Source organism: Cryptotermes secundus, unplaced genomic scaffold (genome assembly GCF_002891405.2).
Source record: "Cryptotermes secundus unplaced genomic scaffold, Csec_1.0 scaffold330, whole genome shotgun sequence".
Classification (NCBI taxonomy): domain Eukaryota; kingdom Metazoa; phylum Arthropoda; class Insecta; order Blattodea; family Kalotermitidae; genus Cryptotermes; species Cryptotermes secundus.
In genome coordinates, this window is record NW_019734317.1 from 2,065,739 (window position 1) to 2,082,367 (window position 16,629).

The 16,629-nt window shown below is 41.5% G+C and overlaps 1 protein-coding gene across 1 annotated transcript in view; it reads left to right on the top strand.

Moving 5' to 3' along the window:
* The first annotated feature begins 3,700 nt into the window (after positions 1 to 3,700).
* Positions 3,701 to 16,629, top strand: part of LOC111868576 (Krueppel homolog 1) — a 33,898-nt gene continuing 20,969 nt past the window's right edge. Inside the window, exon 1 of the mRNA XM_023859348.2 lies at positions 3,701 to 3,916. The gene's annotated coding sequence lies outside the window, so the exon portion shown is untranslated. The remainder of the gene's footprint in view (positions 3,917 to 16,629) is intronic.

Here is a 16,629-nt window from a genome sequence, read left to right on the forward strand (position 1 = left end):
TAATGATTCTTCCACCTCAAGGAATCTGAAAATATGTAAATTAACTAAATGGAATTATTACTGAATTCAATTAAATAATTAATATATATATATATATANTGTTCCCCACTTGTATCCTCAGGAGCGGTTTCAAAGGGTAACATGAAAAAAGGAATTTCTGGAAGAAGTAATTCAGTCACCACTAATAACTTGAAGGATAAAATATTAATAAAGACCTCCAACAGAAATTAATAGTGTAGCAACGAAAGCGAAAGAATACGAAAACAACGACCAGCAATATCTACACGAATAAGATAAAGTTAGTGGAAGAACTGAAACTCCGGACGCATGTTTCTTGTCACCCCCCCCCTCCAATAATGAAACAGCTGTCCCCTGGATCAAATTTTGACTTCAGAATAGAAGTGCAGCAGAGCCTTCTCAGAAAATTGTTTCCATCTCAGTCTAAGGTCTGGGAAGCCAATCATCAGTTCAAAAACTACCTTCTCCGCATTCATCAGTATCGGCACGAAGGCGTTTAATAATTATACTTATTTTCAAATCAATGGAAAAAGAATCGAACTTTTAAAGGGAACGTAGTTCATTTTACACACAACAATAAAGTTCCGTCAGCAATGCAACTTTTTTATTCGTCCCCTTTCCCTTTTACAACGCGCTTCGACCCCAACCGGCCATCATCAGGAACCTTAATTTTCGAAAATTGTTATGCTGTATTGAATGCCATTCATTCACTTCACATGTAACGCACGTTCCTGCAGCAACGAATAGACGAATATGACCATTGCTAGGCAACGGATCGGTAAGCACTTTTCCATGTCAATAAATAATAACATAGGAACTATAACACATGGTGACATATTCGGTTCGTCCCTAAGTTATAAAAGAGTTGGTTCAGTTCATTCTAGAGTGTGAGCAGTGAGCCGTCGTTAAGCATTCGTCATTCATAAGAAAGTTGAGTGTTCAGATGTGGAGTGCTAACCAGCAGACAGCAGAAGCCGAAGAAGTGACCGATTGATAAATCAGAACCGAGTCAGTCACAGTGCAAGAGAAGAGACTCGTTGTGTGGTAAGGAATGGAGCGAGTCTCAAGCAATCATCGATTGAGAGCAGTTATAATTGGTTGTAATTGTAGTACTAGAAGTGCCAATAACTCCAGTCATCCAACCCAGAACCCGTTACATTAGTCACGCAAACCCTTCATACGTGACACTACGTTCAACTTTTGGTTAGAATAGGACAACAAGAGCAGACACATTTACGTGTACATTATAACCTATATGCGTTTCTGGGCGCATTTCAAGCGTAACTCCCTATAACTCGTTATGTATTTATCAAAGCATTTTTTTTTTTCAAAAACGCAGCAGACAATCATGAAACACATTTTGTTTCCATTATAATTCTTCTATAAACCTTACCGATTTCGTGGCAATTAAATAAAAGATAAATACGCCAGAACTGCTACGCTATTCGTATATTTCCTAATTTGTTTGCCTCCTAGAGCGTGTGGCTCGAGTCGGCGGCTCGTCGTCAGTGACCTAGAGCAGTAACGATATCGCATCACAGTCGAATAACCAACTACTTTGCGCTATAATTACGTTGATACGTGAACAGCGTAGCTGAAGGAGTACAGAGTACAACTACTACTATAGTCCGTGTTGTGAGTAAAGGACGACACATCTTCAGAGGGCAGCCATATAATTATTACCAAAATGTGGACAAAAAATTAAACTCTTAACCAAATATTAGCATGATGATCAAATCAAAGTGGATGAGATTGACACGACATGCAGCACGCATGGGTGAAATCATAAATTCATACAAACTTTTACTCACAAAATCTGAAGTAGGCTACTTAATGGACTTAGACAGTAGAATAGATCTTAAACAAATAGGATGTGAGAGTTTCGATTGAATTCAAATGGCTCAGGACAGAGTCAAATGGCAGGATCTCGTGAACACAGTAATGACCTTTTTACTGCATAAAACCTGGGATTTTCTTGATCAGTTGTGCGACTATCCTTCCTCATGGACCCCGATGTACCGATGCACCTAAGTGCTCTGCAGACTACTATGCATTATGGTGCGAAACTGCACGTTTTCCCCAAGTGTTACTAATTTACCATCTTCATAAACCACGCCAGATTAGGCTTCAACCCTCTCGGTGTTTTCTCTGCCTCCTCTTCGGGCACTATGGATTTCGTTGCCTGAGTGGTTTGTATTCCGCACTTGCTTTGGTATTCTGTATATGTGCTGCATATGGCAAAGATAAGATTTGAAACATTTAACTTACTTTTTCTGTTGTCTGTACTTCGCCGGTGGTCTAATCTTGTAATACCAAGCAAAGGTGGTAGACGTCTCATATGTGCTACTTCCAGTCTTTCGGCGATTCTTTTAAAATACGCACGAAAGCTTTCTTAACATATTATAAAGTTACTTTTTCTGATAACGTCCGTCGGCCGAAATTTATCTCGATTTCTATTGATTTAAAAATATCGTAGTTAACGAATGATCTACGCGAAGCTGTCACAGAATATGTCTGACCTCAATATGTTGCTGTTGGAAGCAGTTTATTATTAGCAGCCCAAAACAAGCGGCATTGAGATTGGTCAAGACCTCCTCACTCTCTCTTCCCACGGCTACACATTCCGTCATCGAATGTCTAACCCCCCCCCCAAGAATATCAAGCATCACCACAAACTTTTCAGCAAGCAGTGCATTTTATCTCATACTTGCCGAAGCACATTTTGGATAACACAGGTTTCTTATACCTATTGCAAGTGTTTATAAACCGCATCCAATCAAAAGTATGGTCCTATTCCATCAGCCAACCGAATTCTCGCGCCAATGTCCTAGTGCATAGCAGCAAGAGTATCCAGGCCATTGGCCTCAGTTGAGGGTGATCGGTGGTTTCTCACTATCTCCACGTGCAGACAGCACAACTCACAGTGGGTCATTGTCCACTAGATCTTTTGTCTCAAACAAGCAGTTAACAAAAACCTGTGAACCGAGCAGTTTCTAAATATAAGACTTACATGTGATCATCGTGTTGATCATATGTGCATTAGCACACATCATTTTTCTATGCTTACTAATTCTCACTGCAGTCCTAAAAATAACTCACCTAAAACTGACAGATGTTTGAAACGTTATCACAGTTTTACGTAAACACATGTCGGTGCCTATCTAAGTCCATGTACCAGTTTCTATTTACATAAAATTTTAAATCATAATCGTAGTATATAACTACTTACTTTGAATACCCTCGCAATATCAATCGAAACAAAGCTGACAGCATTAGAATTATGAGATACACCAATTAAATAATTAGAAAGATTATGTAAAGCTGCTTCCTGACCTGACACTTCGCCTGAGAGATCTGTTAAACTCCAAATAAAAACTTTGTATCACAGATTCAAAGTTCTTTATTTGATGTTTTTTTGAAACACATCGCTGCCACGGGGCCTCACCCTTCACCGCCCTCTGTCGCTCAGTGCAAGGCAAGTGCATTTGGCGGTCCTTGGCTCTGCACGCGCCGTCTTAATGCGAAACCACTGTGCATCGCCTCCACGTGCTGCCACTAAACGCGTTACCGGCCGAAATTGTAGGTCGTGTGACAGAGGGGTGGAGGGGAAGACGATGTCCCTGGGCTGCGCTTGGCATTCGGCTATCTCCGGCTGCTATCGGGTTCCGTTCCGACGTGTAGGAGGTAAACATTAAGGCTCGTTCTCTCAGCTGCTAAGGCGGTTTGGTCGGATTTTGGTCATCATCCGCGGAGATATGGTTTGCGGACAATTGGTGTCTTTTGGAAAACATTTCATTTATATAGTCAGCACCTCCCAACGGGATTATGATGACGTCAGGGCCTTGTTGTCGTGTGAAATAAGTGAATTGTTGGCTGAAGAGTGGGCCATATCGAATTGGTAAGTCTATAACTGCAGAGCTGTAACAATACTGGTGTTTCCCAGTTATTTGTTGTTCCTTTATTTTGTCATTTTATGAAAGCGAATATGTTCTTCCAAGGTCTTTTCAATTTCATCTAGTATGCAGATATTTTAGGACAATGTATTGGTAAGTAATTTAGTGAATGTGTAAATTAAGTAGAAGTATATTTCGTTGTCCATTTTCGGTAATGTGCTAAATAAAAACACCTGGATTAGGATTTGTTATTGCACAAAAGGTGTATTTTAATTATATAATAGGTTTTTATAGCGTACTGCAATGAAATAATATAATATGTCACGCACGTAATTTCTATTCCAACCTGATGTATCCATGAAGTGAAAAACTGCTCATGCAAAGATACATTACATGTTATTTTTAATAAATCGCATAATTCCATGCCTTGACACGACAGTCTGTTGTCAGTGTCCTTCACTGACCAACCTCACGGGACTTGGTGCTGACACCGCTTAGTGCTGTTGGATCCATCAGCTTCTCCGAGATAGAGTCTTTGTCAAATGGATTTACAGCAGGATTGTACTAGCCCTGCACGGATATATTATCAAGCATTTTATAATTTGATAAGTTCGAAGGGACGGAAGACAGGGTTATATAAAGGAACGTTATCGTACACTGTGCGTGTTACAAAACACCTTCGCTTGTCGTTCGTTATCCCATTATAATGGTGCATTCTTCAATACAGCAATGAATGCCAAAAGTGAATGCGCAAAGAGGTCATTATGCGATATGAAAATTGAAAGATAAATTACGTATAACAAGCCATATATACGTAGCCCTTCTGCAGTTGAAAGTATTGAAGCTTGTAGAAATCGCTATGGTGGTGGGAGATTTAATTACCGAGCCCTAGTGCATAGTTACGAAGTGTACAGATCTGTTTATTTTCAGTGTCGGATTGCAAGAATTCTGATTTTTCTGTTCAGTGGCGGATTCTGTTTGGAAGAGTTTATCATCATCACCATCATCATCATGTTCTTATTCATCTTGCTTACGACAGGGTCCAGTTTGGAGGTCATTATGTACACGGAAATGAACTCTTGCGATGCATAAAAGGCGGGGGAATTTCATTATTCAGTATGCCACCACCAGCTTTTTAGCAAGGACCCTGGCCCTTAGTGTTCGTTATAGGATAGCAGACGAGATCATAGACCAGCCTGACATGTTCAGGGTAGGCCTAAATCAAATTGCTCATTTTCTTTACAAACGTCGTATGTCTGATTTTTATTTAATCCTGTTTACATATTTTTCACCCTGCGATTAAATGCATCTTGCCGGGATAGCGTAGTCAGTATAGTGACTGGCCAGGGGTTGGAGGGTGGAGGGGTTGGAATTCGAGTCCCGGTAGTGTCAAGAATTTTCTTCAAGTCGTCCAGACCGGTCTCCTATCCGTACCGGGGGCTCTTTCTTCGGGGGTGAAGCGGCCGGAGCGTTAAACTGACCACTTACCTCCAGCTAGTGCCGAGGTCAAGAAAATGTGGATATAGTATACATCCAGTCCCCCATACACCGTCATGGCGTAGTGCTTAATTCGTTAAGCACACGGGCAACTTTACCTTTTACGTGTAACTTCCACCGTCACGGGCTAGGCTTTCCGGCCTTTTCCGTTCACAGTTACTTCTGAAATTTGAAACTTATAGACAGTTGGTATACTCCTTCGGCGGGTGATCAGCCCGTCACAAGGTCGCTACCTACACAGGACAGCACAAACACAGAAGAAACGCGGACAGACATCCACGCCTCGAAAGGGATTCGAACGCACGATCTCTGTGTTTGAGCCGGCGAAGACATTTCATGCCTTAGATCGCACGGACTTTGGGATCGGCGTGATACGTATAACAATAATTGAAATACAATAGGAGCGTGTAATTTATGGGACCTGAAACATTTTTAGTTCTTGACACGTTGAAAGTTTGATGATTCGGACACGTCGAGTTTTTAAACAATGCCAACTGGGCGAGTTTTCACTTTCACTTTAGTCGAATATTTATTTTACGTTATCTCAATTTTGAATACTGGTTTTTGAATCTTATTGGAGGCCATACTGAATTATATATAACATGGTAGGTGAGGGAGTATTCCAGTAAGTGTTAAGATCATCAACTGCGTTGACGTTTGTTAAGCTTACTTAAAAATGGTAATTATGAAATGCAAATCAGTGAACGCCACCCCATATGAAATTAAAGAAAAATTCATGAAACGGTTTATGAAACATGAAAAAGTCCAGTTATGACTTTATGTAAATCAGGCCTTATTATGGATCATTATAACTGAAAATTGGAACCGTTCTTCGACTTCTTTCAGCCCATCTCGAATATGAAGAAAATCCATCCAGTGGTATAGGTGCTGATACTGGGTCACTGACGGATAGACATTCACCACATAACAAGACCAAAAAGAATGTTCACCAACAGAGTATCTTGGATTTAATTTGGGAGTTATTAAAAGCAAGCCGTCGTTGCTATGATTGTCGGTTCATTTTCCAAACAGAGAAAGTTGTCCCAAGCGGTAACGCTTCCAGCTGGTATGCGGCTGGTGCCTGGTTCGAATCGTAGCCGAGACATCAACTAGTCTGACAAATATTTCACTGGTTCTCTCAGTCCCACCAGGGAAATGTCAGGATAGTGCCTTAAATCAGGTAACGATCGCTCCCTCCCAGAATCCTTTAAAATTCATTACTTATTGTCATCTAGCAATTTCACTCTACATGGCCCCTGTTACTGACAATGTTGTTAAATAAACAACAGACACCTTCGTCGGCAGATCGTTACTTTGAACTACGTTGTTTTATACCGCAAACATTTCATTGTGGTGGGGGAAACACGTAAGCATCCCCATGTCACTAGTACGGCCTTGCTTTAAAGTAGGCTACAGAACTGCGAACCAGTAGAAAGCCTTGATTAAGGAACTTTGCACCCTATTTGGCGTTGTGGAACAGGTTTGCGAGAAAGCAGGGTCAGTTAGCTAACGACACATGACAATTATTTCTGCACCTCCATCCCTTCAAGTTTGTCAAAGTTCCCATAGGAACCCTATCAGTTCGCATTGTGGATAGTACACGTAAGTTTCGATGCCGAGGTTGTGTATTTTGTTTGCGCCAGTTACATTCTCCATTAACTTAACAGATAATAATAAAACAAAATTATCCGACATAATTTTTTCAGCTGAGAGGGGTTCCAACAGATGATAATAAAATAATCCGGGATAGTTCTTTCAGCTGGGAGGGTTTCGATACCCAACTGTGCCCCCCCCCCCGGGCTACCAACTCGAAGACCGGCTGTGAGACCCACCCAGTCAATTATCTGGTGTGTACCAGGATTGAAGCGACCAGAACAGGGAAGCGAGCCATGCCTGTCATTTGTTGCCCATCTTAACAGTGCGCTGAGCGTCAAGCGTACTCGATCACACGTCTTTGTCGCATGGTGCGTAGGCATAGGGACACTTTTAGCTCAGCAAGGCCTGTAAAGAATAATTGAACTGTAAAATATACCTTGTTAGCAGTGAAGGTAAAATAAAGCAATGCTAAATGGGTAACGTTAGTTAACCATTAAGCACCCAGGTCTCGTGACTACCGATTGCCCTTGGGGGGGGGGCAAAGGCAACTTTGAATGAGAATATATCGAAGAACTGCTGCGTGTATATAGGCCCTTTACGTAGTTTACATATAGACCACACGCAGTGGTAGTTTATTTGCGTGGTGTATTGTGGATGGGCGTAGGCTGTCAAGGAATTCTGACATTCTGACCGCCTGTGAATAATACTGTACTTCGTAAAATGAATTTCTCCGTGTTTTCATTACAGCATACCATCTGTTTGTATGATTATCAAATAATAGCCGTCGAAGTTCGCTTTCTAATGCTTCATATCCGAGACTATACGGTTTCTCAGAATATACTATACGGAATCCCCAAAGGGATCTGTGTTCTGATTTTAAATGCCCCTTTCCCAATAATTATTGGGAAATATAAATATCTTGCATTTCCATGTAGGAAATACAGTCACTTGAGTCAGCGGTTCGAATTTCTTCGGATGGCATATTTTTGTGTCTCATTGGACGCAACATAAAGGTTGTAGTTAATTCGCCGTCGTTGTATAATAGAAAGGAGGGCAAAAGAAATACTACGGGTGCCGTTTCTTGTTGCAGTAATGCGTAATAGTGGTCACGGTGGGACTTACTAGTCCATCACCGTTTGCTAGTTGACAGCAAAAAGTGAACAACTTTTGATTGTGGTATAGTGGTACTGTTTAAAGGTCCCTGGTTCAACTAGGAATATTGTTTCCTTTTTATATCATTATTTTAGCAAACTTTATAATGCAAGTTTTCACCCTGTCCACATTCAAGGATTCCATGTAACCACTGCATGGCGCGTCCTCTTGTTGGTTGGACGAGACGACCTCCAAATATGGAGGCTGTCTGCAAACATTAAACAAACAGTTGCGGACAGCTGACAATGTGTAGTCCTCCTCCTTGGGAGCTGGACGGGGACTAATTATGCCTCGCCGTGGATAACCAATATGTTGGGAAATGTTACAAGGACCTCGGACTTTGGCGGATTATTTGGATCGACCAAAATGACGGAAAATAGACGTGGTTCGGAAGTGTTTGTGTCAGGAGCCTCTGTATGTCAGTTAGTTGAAAACTGTAAAGTAAAAGTAAATGTATTCCTGCAGTAGGCCGTGGAGGCCCATAGGGTTGTGAGATAATCGGCTCATAGATGGCGGCAAGGCTGTCAGACCTACGCGCCAGCCGCCCTTTACTCCCAAGAATATTCCCAGTACTCATATCTGTTAGAGGCTGAGTCGACTCAGGGCCATAGTGCGGCTGTAGCAAGATTATTGGCAAATAATAAGTAAAATTTTGTGGCAATACGGGACAATAGTGTTATTTAACTAGCGGACGATTACACATTTTCTGTAGTAATGGATCAGCAGGTAAGAAGATAGATTTTGTTAGTGAAGGGACATCGTATAGGTCATTGGTGTCCAAACTGAGGATTAAAGCGAAGATACAGAGGACAGCTTTCCAGAGTACCACTTGAAAATTATTGTATCAGATTTCAATCCAAAAGCAGGGAGAGGGGATATTTCCAAACCGAGGTTTGGGAGCGCGAGTTTGTATGGCACTAACTCCATGGAGATGAGCCCTTCTTGAGAAGTCGCCAGTTACACAGTTACTCAGGAATTTCCAAACATTTTATGGAACCCGAAGGTTCATTGCTATATTCACAAGAGCCCTCCACCGGTCGTTATCTCGAGCCAGATCAATCCAGTCCATACCACGCCATCCTGAGATGTGGTATGACACTAGTAATGATAATGAGATTAGAGTGATGAACTTTATCGCATGGGCAGATACATTTGTCAGGAATCGGCTACAGTGTTCGCACACCACAACACCCTAGGACTCTTGATGAGAAGGCTCAGACCAGATATATCACGTGTCATTTATATATAGGTATGTGATGTCCTATCGTGAAGAGAAGCGAAATGTAATTCTAACCACTAGTGGTAGCAGAAATTAAGGAGAAACTGTCAGTAAGTAAACGAAATGCAAGTTAAGGAACATCATCGAATTAAAATCTCGGAAATATTTTACAATTTTGGAAGACTTGGATACTAATGCGGACATAAAGAGGTATTGAGAGAATATTAGACAAGACTGTGGCGTGGCGTCTGAGAGATTGCAAAAACCATCCAAAGACGGTTTAGATAATTATGAGTTAAAGCAGCATAATGCATTGCTCGACGAATAATGGTCATAACATTAGATTAAAGGAAGCACGGTACATTGCACAGGTTGCAGAAACCAAGGTGAATTAATGAAGGCAGTATAAGTAATACAAGATGTAAAACCACTAGACATTTCCAGAACATAAAGAAAGATTATTTGAAGTGCAGGATTTATGAACTTGAAACAAAACATATATAAAAATATTTTAGACATATACATGGATATAAATTAATTTGACTAACTCGATAAAGATCTCGCTTGCCCGTTTCAGGTTGAACTCTGTTATGCGCGTTGTAGAGGTAAGGTATTGCCAGATAGGAGGGAATGAGAAGACCATCTCTCGATATAGTTTTCATATCGACCCATCGAAGTAAGACATTAAAAACTGGAACCCTCTCAATCACCATATTATGGAGACATCAATGAGCACAGGTTAATAATTTTAGCTGTAAATGACAAATGATACAAGTGGCATACAAAATTTAAGCAGGCTGAAATACATGCACCCGAGTAGACATTTAGAGGTTGAGTGAGGTGGAGAAAATTTCAAAATATAAATCGCCAGGTACTGATCAAATTCGGCAGAATTGATCCAAACATTCGGTGAAACATTACATTCTAAGATCCACAAACGGCTTAGAACTATTTGGAATAAGGAAGAATTGCCACACAGTGAAAGGAATATTATTTGCCTGTTTATGAAAAGGGTGTTGAAACATCAATATTGCGTCAATATTATTAGTCTCACAAGTTTAACTCCATATGCAGATGAAATTATTGGAAAAAAATGGGAGTGGATCAATACATCAACTATTCATTGACTTAACGGAAGGTTAGGAGAGAATTTTTATAATTACAGTATCTTCTTTGAGTTCAGTATACACATGAACATGGTTAGGCTAATTAAAATGTGTTTATACAGTGCGTACAATCAAGTGCGCGCCGCGGCTGCAACTTGCCGTGAGTCATACCACCGCAGAACGGATGCAGTCGCGGGGAGGAGTTGCAACTCCTGCAGTAACGTCCGTGTAGGCAATCGTTTGTTCTGTTTGTTGTGGTGTGCAACAAAGTGCATCACTTTTCAGCTTCGCTTTGCTGTTAGAATATGTCATTAGGGAGACCCATGAAAACCTGGAGGAATTGGAATAAAATGTGATATATTAGCTTTCCGGTCTACGCGGAATTAATTTACTGGGCGAAAACATAATTAAGACTTAACAATAAACAAGGATGCTGAAGCTCTGTTACAGCCTGGTAAGGTGGTTTGGTTTGTCTTAGAAGTAAACGCAGTGAAAACTAAGTACATGTTATGTCTCGTCATAAGAATGATTGCAGGACAAAATCGTAATATAAAGGTGGGTAATAAATCAGAATTTCGTTCACGAAATGGTTTAGAGCAGATTAAATCGGTGAATGATTGCTGCAACTTAGTTCAGAATCTTCCACTCTATTAAGTGAGAATGTAAAGATATGTACATATACAATTTTATCTGCATTCGCACCAAGAAAATGCCCCGTTAGTACCTCAAATTACAACACGACCGCTTACATCCATGCCCTTTTCAATTCATGTAGTTATTTAATAATTGAATCATTCGATGCGATATAATCAGACCTACTGAGAACGGCATTAAGTAAATAAACTCCGTGGCTTTAGTCCGCAAGTGAGCTATACCGACCGAGCGACCGACGCTTGTCGGCGAAGTTAGTGCCAACTGACCGCCTCTGTGGTTTAGTGTTCAGAGTTTCTTGCTACAGATCCAGATGTCCCGGGTTCGATTCTCGGAGCTACCAGATTTTCTGAGAAGTAGTGGGACTGGAGCGGGGTCCACGCAGCCTCGTGAGGATAACTTAGAAGTTATTTCAAGGAAATAGCGGCTCCGGTCTAGAAAACCGAAATTAACTGCCGTGGGGATTCGTTCCGCTGACCACGCGACATCCTCTATCCTTTAAAGTTGTCATTAAGTAAATAAGACCAGAAAGTAAATTGAAACGATCGCATAGGATTTCTGTTTAGGGATGAGAGAAACAAATTGGTAAGCACGTGCGTAGTACGGCAGAATAGTTATCGGTAGAAGAGCAGACATTCCTAATACGGATGGATTTAAAATTGTTGCCAGGTAGTACTACAGTAGTATGCTGAAATTGTTTACAAGTAGCCCTGGCTACCATCAGAACATTTGCAGCATGCCAAAGTACCTTATTTAAAAATATCTTGGTAATTTGCCTTCCACTTCCGGAGGTGGGTGTTCAGATACACAAATCTATTTGAAAGACATGGACGCGTGTTCCCATTTTGTATCTGTACACCACATAGCAGCGACGGGGACCACAGTACATTCCCGTGTAAATCATGGTCTTGTATTTCTTTTTGCTATCGATTGTACAGAAGTTATGCAAGTTATCAGGAGTATTCGAACCATCGAGTGCGTACTGACACGTGTAGCAGGCTGTTTGTGCAAATTCATATGTTGACCCTGTTGTGACATCCGATTGGCCGTGCAAACGGCATTGAACTTTATTGAATTGAAACTCCTGAGGTCAGCTACGACGCGGAAAGTGCAAATTATAAGTCCGTGATCGAATAGATTATGCACCTAGTTGCCATTTTGCATAACGGCGTTAAATATACTGTATTCTGTCTCGTATTAAAATGTTGAAAGACGCTGCTTGTGTGATAGACGCAATGCCTACCATAGAAAATCCAGTAAGAGACAATCCCCAGTAAGCAGTAAGTAGGGATAAACTTTGAATGTCAGCGCCTAGGCCTTTAATTATTATTTAGCCTTATAATAAAGTAGATATTGCTAATATTTGTTTTCCGTTTGCCTGTGCTATATATGACCGCCTCAGTGGTCTAGTGGTCAGAGTTCTTGGCTACAGATCTAGAGGTCCCGGGTTCAATTCCAGATTTTATGACAAGTATTGTGTCTGAAACGGGGTCCACTCAGCCTCATGAGGATAACTGAAGAGCTGTTTCAAGGAAATAGCGGCTCCGGTCTAGAAAACCGAAATTAACGGCCGTGGGGATTCGTTGCGCCGACGACGCGACACACTCTATCCGCTAAAGTTGGCACAAAGTTCGCTTACAAGCGGCGGTCGCTCGGTCGGTATAGTTCGCTTGCGGACTAAAACCATGGAGTTTCTGTGCTGTATGTTAATTTTCGGTTTGTGTACGTGTCAGTTCTGGCGAATTCCATAGAAAATGCAGCGTAGGTAAGAGACTTGTATCCACATTAAGCAGTAGGCATAGACACACTGAAATCAGCAGTGTAATTGTTTTTAGTTTATATGTACGTGTTCTCTTTGTTGACTTCTGTGTGTATAAGTACAGGTACAGAACCTTGCATACGTTCCAGGCAGGTACGATAGATACCACGATGCTAAAATAGGCCCTGACCTCTGTAGTTGATACAGCGCAGTTAAATAGCTGCTAGAGCCTTGCTTAGAACAGAGTTTTGGCTGATGAGGTCTGTTGCCTGAGCAGCAGTGAGTGATACGTGCAACGTTATTAGATTGGCATTGGCATGAGAGCGCCAAATACCGAGGAAGAGCATCTCTTTCGCACACTGTTGATCACAGGTCACACAAGTACCGACCTTGGATTGAACAAGGTTTCTCAGTGAAAAGTCGGACTGTATCCTTTATTTATAGTGTTGTAGTCCTAAAGAATTCGATCTTGTAATGTGACACGAGAAAGGTTGGGCGCTGTACCTTCCTTTGCAGATTTGCCGTCAGAAATAAGAATATGGAGGCAAGCGACTGGACGCCACGTTATTTCCGTTCATCTCAATGTGAATGAACAAAAAACAAAAACTCCGTGGCCTGTATTCCGCAAGCGAACTATACCGACCGAGCGACCGCCTCTTGTCGGCGACGTTAGTGCCAACTTGCGGATAGTGGGGTGTCACGTGGTCAGCGCAACGGTTCCCCACGGCCGTTAATCTTGGTTTTCTAGACCGGAGAACGCGAATGAACAAATGTCATTTTTAAAATACCATACCTTCCATCTAGTTTTGCATATCCCATTGGCTTCATTGCCTATTTATTGCAGACACGAATCGCCAATTTGAACCCTTGTCACATTATAAAAATCCCACAACGCATATTTATAAATCGTCTTTCGTAGTTCGATCTGAGGTTGTTGCCGCCGACTATAGAGATCACTGTATTCTGTACAAGGACCAAAGGGCAACATTGATGGACATTTTGTCTGAGAACAGCAAAAAAAGTATACCCAAAGTCAGTTGCAGGGCCCTTAAAACTCGAGGGAAAGAGAGATTTGTGCAAGTCATCTGTTAGACTTTAAAGGATTCAGACGATGGTGTATGCTGTATAGAATTATAAGGTATATTTTGGACTCTATCCATCGTCTGGTATATAAGACAAAAAACCACTGCGTTTCGGAGACTGGGTCTGTCTCCGTCCTCAGGTGGATGGAGCAAGATAGACCTACAAATTGGGCCCATTAGAAAGATCTAGTCTCCAGGTCCAGTGATTGAGACTAGCTCTTTCTAACGGGCCCAACTGAGTAGGTCTATCTTGCCCCATCCACCTGAGGAGGGAGACGGAGACAGATCCAGTCTCCGAAACGCTGTGGTTCTTTGTCTTATATACCAGACGATGGATAGAGTTCATAATAAACCTTATAGGTCTATAAAGTCATCTGTTACTTTATGCTAGAATTCCTAAATTTATTAAGAAAAGAAAAATAAGTTATGTACAAAATAGTAATAGTATATTCTAAGAGTTACGTTAAGAGAGATGTTCAAAAATCGCGGGGTGGCCGCTATGATGGGATAAGATGTTCACAGAGGGCCTGATGAGCATTGCATAGCCCTTTTTTATATGCACTTGATTTTTTTCAAAATTTACTGTCAATTGGGAGAATGTCGGTAGACTGCAACGAGACAACATGGCATCACGTCTGAGAAGATAGTGTCCTCCTTGTCTTTGCTTTCCTTAAATGTAGTTCAGACAACATTTGCAAGTAGATCTTAGTGACCGTGTACGAAATGTTTAGTGCGCTGAATAGTTTTTGAAAAGAGGTCAAATAAAGTTCGGTTTGAGCTTCGTTGGAAGGTGGTGTATTGGACCGGTGCGGACCAAAATCAGTTTCGCCCACCAACTTTTGTTGTAGACTCAAAATATCAAATTTAATGGAAATATGCTCAGTAGATTCCAAAATGGGACATAGGAACGGGCAGACATGACCTCACCACGTCGCGTTCACGATGCGAAGGATACAGCGAGGGAAACAGCCGTTCTGACCGAGACAAGTGGCATCATTACGTTAATACATAACATACTGTATTTCATTACTCTTGTTTGGTCGTAAGAAAGTTCATAAGAGCACATTTAAGCAAGCAGCAGAGCGAAAAGTGAAACGAACGAGTGATATTATTGTTGGGTCTGATCAAATACAGACCCGCTGTATTTGCATTTTGACAGATTACCATAACAGTGCACACATTTTCAAAAGTCTTCTATACTTCAATTTCTCTGCGGCCCTGTTACACTTCTTGCTGACATAAATTAAGCGCGTCCATTTATTTGCCTTATCCATATTCTCGCAAAGTCGGTGCAGAATTTAGTAATGTAAACGAAAGTATTAATATTTGTTGTGATATTTCGTTAAATATCCACCATACGGAAAATAATTTGTAGATTTTCATGAGTTAGACCTGTTCATTGTACGGCGCTAAAATTTGGTAGGAGTGGTGTATTATCTTTGTCAGTACCTATTTCGAAGTTCCAAATTTTGTTTGAAGACAGAACATAGTTCTTAAAACTGTAAAACATGGACAGTAGGCGTGTGAAGAAAATACACCTTACGATGTATTTTATGAAAAGCCCAGTTGTCTGGGATATGACGCATGTAGCCCGGCGAAAGTCGGCCGACGTTTCGAAGGAACGTGTCACCGGTATATTCAGGATCGAAGAGTAAGCTAAGCAAGAAATTTCTATGACGCAGGTAACAAGCAGCTTACTCACAGCTTGGCTTACGCTTCCATCCTGACACCGGGCTACACTGCAACGTAACCCAGAACATAGAAGTCTTATAGTCTTCGCCATGAGAACGAAAAATAAATCCAGCGTATGCATTTTATGTTGTATGTACAGCCTGCCAGTATTTTGTAATGTGAGAAGTTTGAGAAAATAATGAAGTTCTACAGGGTGCCCGGATGAAATGTATCCAGAATAAAATCAGCATTTATTATAAACATTTATGGGTTACACCATTACAAACGGAAACTATATTTTTTTTTCCTGAGTATATAACTTTCTCATTAAATTTCAGTGTGGGTTCCCTTGGAGACACGACGAATATCCAGACGACATTCGACTTTGTTCCACGTTGCTTGAAGCATGTTCAGTGTTACTGTAGCCACAGCGTCCTTTATGCGGGCTTTCAGGTGTTGAAGGTCGTTGATCTTAACCTGGTAGACAGTCTTCTTCACATAATCACACAAGAAAAAAATCCAGTGGTGTTAAATCTGGCGACCTAGGAGGCCAAGCAATTGGTCCACCTCTGCCGATCCATCTCCCAGCCATCTCTCTGCCCAGGCGATTCCTAACATGGTGGCAGAAATGTTGCGGTGCTCCATCTTGTTGGAGGATAGTTTGAGGTGGTAATTGGGGCAGCGCATACAGCTACAGCATGTCCAAGTACGAATGTCCGGTCACAGTATTTTCCGAAAAGAAAAGCGGTTCAACCAATTTGCCGTCCATCAAGCTGCCCCACACGTTCACTTTGGGGCTGCCTCTCATCAACTCACACGTGACATGTGGATTTTGGCTGCCAAAAATCCTGCAGCTGTACCTGTTCACAACTCCACTGACATAGAACGTCGCCTCGTCCGAGAAGCACACTTCGCGGAGGAAATAGGATGACGCGTCAATTCTGTCTAGCATGTCCACAGCGCAGTTTGTGCGTGCTACTTCGTC